Source organism: Phalangium opilio, unplaced genomic scaffold, assembly GCF_054372755.1.
Source record: "Phalangium opilio isolate 3A_F unplaced genomic scaffold, DU_Popi_V2 ptg000017l_1, whole genome shotgun sequence".
Classification (NCBI taxonomy): domain Eukaryota; kingdom Metazoa; phylum Arthropoda; class Arachnida; order Opiliones; family Phalangiidae; genus Phalangium; species Phalangium opilio.
Genome location: NW_028324151.1, coordinates 5,059,830 through 5,065,829, shown reverse-complemented (window position 1 = coordinate 5,065,829; position 6,000 = coordinate 5,059,830). Strand labels below are relative to the sequence as shown.

The window sequence follows — 6,000 nt, the reverse complement described above, 5'->3', positions numbered from 1 at the left end:
CGCTGTAAACCGATTCCCCTGCATTATTTTCGCTGTAAACCGATTCCCCTGCATTATTTTCGCTCTAAACCGATTTCCCTGAATTATTTTCGCTCTTAAACCAATTCCACTAAATTATTTGCGCTTTAAACCAATTTCCCTGCATTATTTTCGCTCCAAACCAATTTACCTGAATTATTTTCGCTCTAAACCAATTCCCTGCATTATTTTCGCTCTAAACCAATTCCCCTGAATTATTATCGCTCCAAACCAATTTCCCTGAATTATTTTCGCTCTAAACAAATCCCCCTGAGGATTTTCTTTTCTTTTTCTTCAGGTCTTTCTAAGTTCCCATAATCGCAAGAACCATGAATAAAAGGAGGAAAATTTTATCAATCGAGGGCTGCGATAAGTAAAGTCTAGAGGCTAAGCCAGCCATCCAGGAGAGAGAGAAAGAGAAAGTGAGAGTAAAGTCAATCAGATGGCGCTGAAGTCACTATGGGCTCCCCCACTCGCAACACACCAACACACTCACTGCTCGCAATGCATGGACGGATAAAACAGTAAAACCAGGCAGAAAGTTGCTCACTGCGTTTCTAGAGAGATACAAACACGTTAGGAGCAGAGACCCAGAGAGAGAAACGCGATTTCGCGTCTCGGGACTTCAACGTACACTACAGTCGTTAATAATACACTCACATTTCGCCTTCCGAGATGGTCAGACACTTAAATCGCGATAAAGATTAATATTAATGAATAATTAATTAGCCGTTTCTAATTATTCAAGTGATAAAGTCGTTTAAAGAAGACAATTAAATTATTAAGAATTTAAATTACTTTTCTCAAGGTAAGTGTCATTCCATTTTATTTTTTTTTTTGCAATGCGGAAATTTTGTTCGGTATCAAAATCGCCCCCCCAAAAAAATGTTCCCACATTTAATTGTAATTTACGAGTTTTGGGTCGAGGCCAAGGCGCTGAAAGTATAATATTACTAATGATTTAACATTTACGCGTACGTAATTAATTTGGAAATTTTAGTCGCGACCAAGCTGCTAAAAGAATATATATTACTAATGTTTATTTAATTATGTAAATTGGAATGTTTACTTTTTTAAAATGTAATCCTTATTATTTTGCATAACTCCCTGTCTTATAAATTATATTGCCCTCTCTTGTCTTATCAAATAAAATAAACTACATTTACTATTACAACATTGTTAAAATTTTACATAAAACCAATTAAATTTCGATTTCTCGAATTTTAGTAAAAATATAATATTTTAAAATATAATTTTTCATAAAATATCTTAACAACTTGCCTTAATCAAAAATATATGGACGTGTACTGTATACCGTATACTTTAAAATTGCAAGCAAACCATATAATTTATTAAAAGCTATAGTATTAAGATTCGTTCCTTAAGAACATTATCTTAACGTTCAAAATGCTTATTTAAAATGTAGGTACTAGTAGGGCATACATTTGTTTTATAATGGAATATCGCCTCTCTCGCGTATTGAGACATACAATATCCGAATTCGATAAAATCTACCTTACAAAGACGCATCTGCCTGCACGATTTGAATAATAGAAGTAAACCTAGATCGTAGATTTATTTTTAAGGTCTTAACCATTAAAGGTTAGAGTATCTCAAAACTGGCCATTTTCCTTAAGCCCTTCTCCTTTTGGAATTAGATTCATTTTAGGTCAGCTTGTGTCTTGAAAATCTAAATTATTTAGTTGATGCAAACCGAGATTTGGCCAAAGATTCAAAATTTCAAATTAAGGGCTAATTCAATGTTCCTTCCCTCTTAATATAATTTCTAAAATCTCAGATATAAAATTTTAGATTAGTATTAAATCTTTTCAGGGGCTAAATTGGAATAATGCAAATTTTCCTTATTAAATTAAATTTTTGGAAATTTTACGGTTTGTTTTAAATCTCCAGGTATTATTATTATTACAACAAACAGAAATTCCCATTTTCTCCAACGTTGACGATTTAGTTATGGAGAGTCGGATACTTTGTTTAAAGGGCCAATATCTTTGCAGTATGAAACCAAAAGTCGAAATTATCTAACAACTACCCAACCCCTCTTGAGTCTTTTCTAAAATATCAATATAAGAATTTTAATAATTAAAAGCAAATATTTTGACATTTCTACGCTTATAATATATCAACCATATTTGCTGCAACAATGAAATTATTTTAAATAGTTTAAATTCCGCAAAATTATTTTAGACAGTTTAATAATAGTAGGAAACTTAAAACTACACCAAACACCATTGAAGCTATATTGGTCTCTAGTAAAATATTTTAAATATTCCAAAAACATGCCTAAAATGTTTAAATCCCGATGATTATTTTAAACTATTTGGGTATTCTCGTTCGGGCCACTGTTTTCGAGTTAGGATTGTAGTATTTTACGGATGACCTTTTAAATTCAATTAAGAAACTGATTTAGACAATGATTTCTAATTTAGTATAATTAAAGGGTCATCCCTAAAACACTTTGACAAATCATAACTCGAAAACTGTGTCCCTTGTGACAAAATGGAGATAAAATCGATTTCCCAAAGAACATCCCCCTTAATTTATGGTATGCAGTCTTATCAGAAACACCCTAGGACTATATTGGTATGAAATAGATTTAAAAATTAAATATTCCTAAACGTCTTAAGTATAAATAGAGATAGACCGACCTTCAAGTTACGACTTCCTTCCTCTCGAAATAAATCCTTAGTAGCTTTTCTGAGAGAGAGAGAGAGAGAGAGAGAGAGAAATAGAGAGAGAGAGAGAGAGAGAGAGAGAGAAATAGAGAGAGAGCTCGACCTTAAGAAAAACGTGCCGGAAATGATTTTCGAACCACTTTTGAATTAGACATTGAAAAGAAACGATAGAGAGAGAGGGGGGGGGACTAAAAATAAAAAGAATAATGTAGTTATTTCGAAACTCTGATGGTCAATTACGATTTAGTTTGTGCCTTAGAAATTGAAAAGGAATTCTCAAGAGAGACAGAGAAAGAGAAAGAGAGAGATAGACTTATAAAAGGACTGTAGGAAATGGCACAGCTCTCTCTCGTCAACCAGACGCTGGTTAGTTATTGGGCCCAATCAGATATATATCTGATCGACCCAGTATCCTAGATATACTATTTAAGCTATAGGGGATAGGATAGACTCCAAATGAAATCAATCGGCGGTTGCCAAACCATATTAACCTTGGTTGGGGTTTTTTTTTTTTTACTTCATTATTGCTAAACAGGAAGCGGTATATATAGGCTTTCGAATTATCTTGAAGTTTAATAATATTGTTTGTACTTTAAATTAAATTGTCTGCTCACGTTTGTTTGTTTCTTTTCATTCGAAAAGATGAGTGAAAGAATAAACTTTGAAACTGGTTCATCTTTTAAGGCAATAGCTTTGGGACCAAGTATAGCAAATCATATACTGAAATTCGCTATATAGTTGCAAAGGCACACGGTCCGTTGCCCATCAGTCAGTCGGGATATTTTTGTTAGTTTTTTGGCCGCCATTTTAAAAGATGGCGGCAAATCGAAACCTAAATTCCATAAAACCAGTCTATAGTATATAGCATAAGTTTATAAGATATGTTCCGTTTCATAAGTCTGACACTATCTATACTTCGAATATGCTCGAGCTAGTTCGAGAACGACAAATGAGAATTGAAGTCCTACACTTGGTGGTTAATTTTGCAGAACTTCCATCTAGGTCCTATTTAGTCTGCATTATTAAGCCTTTGACAGCGCCTCACCAGGCCTCCCTCGCTTTACCTCGAATCTATGAAGTTTCACCTAGGCTTACATGACTCCATGACAAGCTCCAGTTTGTAATCAGTAACAAACTTATGGAATGAACACATGTTTTGAACTTATGATATATAATGTTATATTTTTGGTGGGTAAAAAGTATCATAATAACAACCCACAGTCTTTTCTTGACTTAACGATGTCCAAGATACGATTTTTTTCCCATAATACCTTTATAAACAGCGGCGTTAATACTAGAAATAACAATTTTTGAACACTATTTTCGGATCGGCATCAAAAAATAAAAAATAATAAAAAAAAAATCGAAATCAAGCCGTAATTTGAGAGCTTATAAAGGCTGCCCTTAAATAGGTTATTTCTTAATGATCACGTGGCGCACGCACATTGCGCCTAATTGCGTAGAGAAGTAGGCTATCACGTTTCCAGACCTTTCGGGGGTGGTACGGGGGGGGGAGGGAAAAGCTCGGTCACTTTGTTCTAAGGATACGGACGGGAGTCGCCGGGTCTGAAAGATTGGTCTATTATTAGACTTATTTTAGTCGGCCCCGCTTCAGATCTCATAGGTCGACACTATATTCCTCTTGGGTCAGAGGCAAGAGGAGTTTGCAACAATAGCGAAAGCTAAGGCGGATGAATAAAAAATGTTTAATCTCATCCGGATAAAAGGGGTTATGGTATTATTTCACGTGAACAGGAAGGAGTTTGGTCTATGGGCTTAAAAGTAACCTATTTTGGGATTATTCTATGGTGCGTTCTAGTGCAAAAACCGGGAAGAACTAGGTATCATATCACGAAGTATTCATGCAATCCTCACGAGAATAAGATTCCCACCATTTAAAGAAATTTTTAAAATATAGACGAATATTTTCAACCGCAATTTTCAAAAATGGCTGCGAATTGAAATATGATTGGACTGCAAAACCGCATGTAGTCAATTCTCGCTTGCTGTCTTCTAATTAGCCCTCAGTAAGCCTCTAGCATTGCGAAGCATAGGTAGTGTCATACTTATGGAAAATACCTTATAAACTTGTGGAAAATACCTTATAAACTTATGGAAAATACCATATAAATTTGTGGAAAATACCTTATAAACTTATGGAAAATACCTTATAAACTTATGGTGTAATAAATTCCTCATAGCGTGTAAGAAAACAACATATAAGAAATAAGGGTGCAATCGTTCTTAGAAAGTATTGATTGCTAAGCCTAAAGACCAACCAGCAACACTGGCCGGGTGTATACGGGTTTAAAGACGTATCGTACACCTGTACAATATAATGTCTTGACCGAGTTACAGGTGTTAGCCTTAACCTAGATTTCATCCGCTAATAATTAATCGATTAGAAGTTAAAGGTTTTAGTATAGACAAGGTGCACGGGGTTGCCGGTACAGACGACCTGACCTGGCTAGCTAAGCTTTCGAGACGAAAGATTTTTACGGTGTTTTTGAGACCTTAACAAGAAGGGAAAGGGTTAATGGAGTAATATCGGCGTTTTGAGTTTTAGACTTGTTGACATTTTTTTTTTCCCTTTTTTTCAGGGACCTTGTCAAAACAATGTTAAGGGAAAGTCTGACTTTTAGCCGTAGGTGGGATTACCGGGGATTGCAGTCTAGAGTTTTTGTTTTGCTGGATTCTTTTTTATATTTTTATTTTTTAGTGTATGACGTTTCCAACATCAGATTAAAAGGCGTTAAAAGGGTTCGTTGTACTAGACTTAAGTTACAATATTTGAGCCAGACTTTTGCGTAAATCGGTATAAAATTAAATTAATGGATTCATAAGACCGTGATTAAAACTAATTAATCTTGATAACATCGGGAATAAAATTGATTCAATCTTGATTAAAACGTGATTAAATCTTGATAAAACCGTGATTGAACCGATTAAATCTTGATAATACCGTGATTGAACCGATTAAATCTTGATAATACCGTGATTGAACCGATTAAATCTTGATAATACCGTAACTAAATTGATTAAATCTTGATAAGACCGTAACTAAATTGATAAAATCTTGATAAGACCGTAACTAAATTGATTAAATCTTGATAAGACCGTAACTAAATTGATTAAACCTTGATAAGATCGTGATTAAACTGATTAAATCTTGATAAGACACTAACTAAATTGATCAAATGTTGATAAGATCGTGATTAAATCATGATTAAGTTGACTAAATCTTGATAAGACCATGATAAAATTCATTAAATCTCGATTAAGCCGTGAC

At 34.1% G+C, this 6,000-nt stretch overlaps 1 protein-coding gene across 1 annotated transcript in view; it reads left to right on the top strand.

The window, feature by feature from the left end:
- Positions 1–397: 397 nt before the first annotated feature.
- Positions 398–6,000, top strand: part of LOC149702654 (adenylate cyclase type 5) — a 48,194-nt gene continuing 42,591 nt past the window's right edge. Inside the window, exon 1 of the mRNA XM_089866521.1 lies at positions 398–826. The gene's annotated coding sequence lies outside the window, so the exon portion shown is untranslated. The remainder of the gene's footprint in view (positions 827–6,000) is intronic.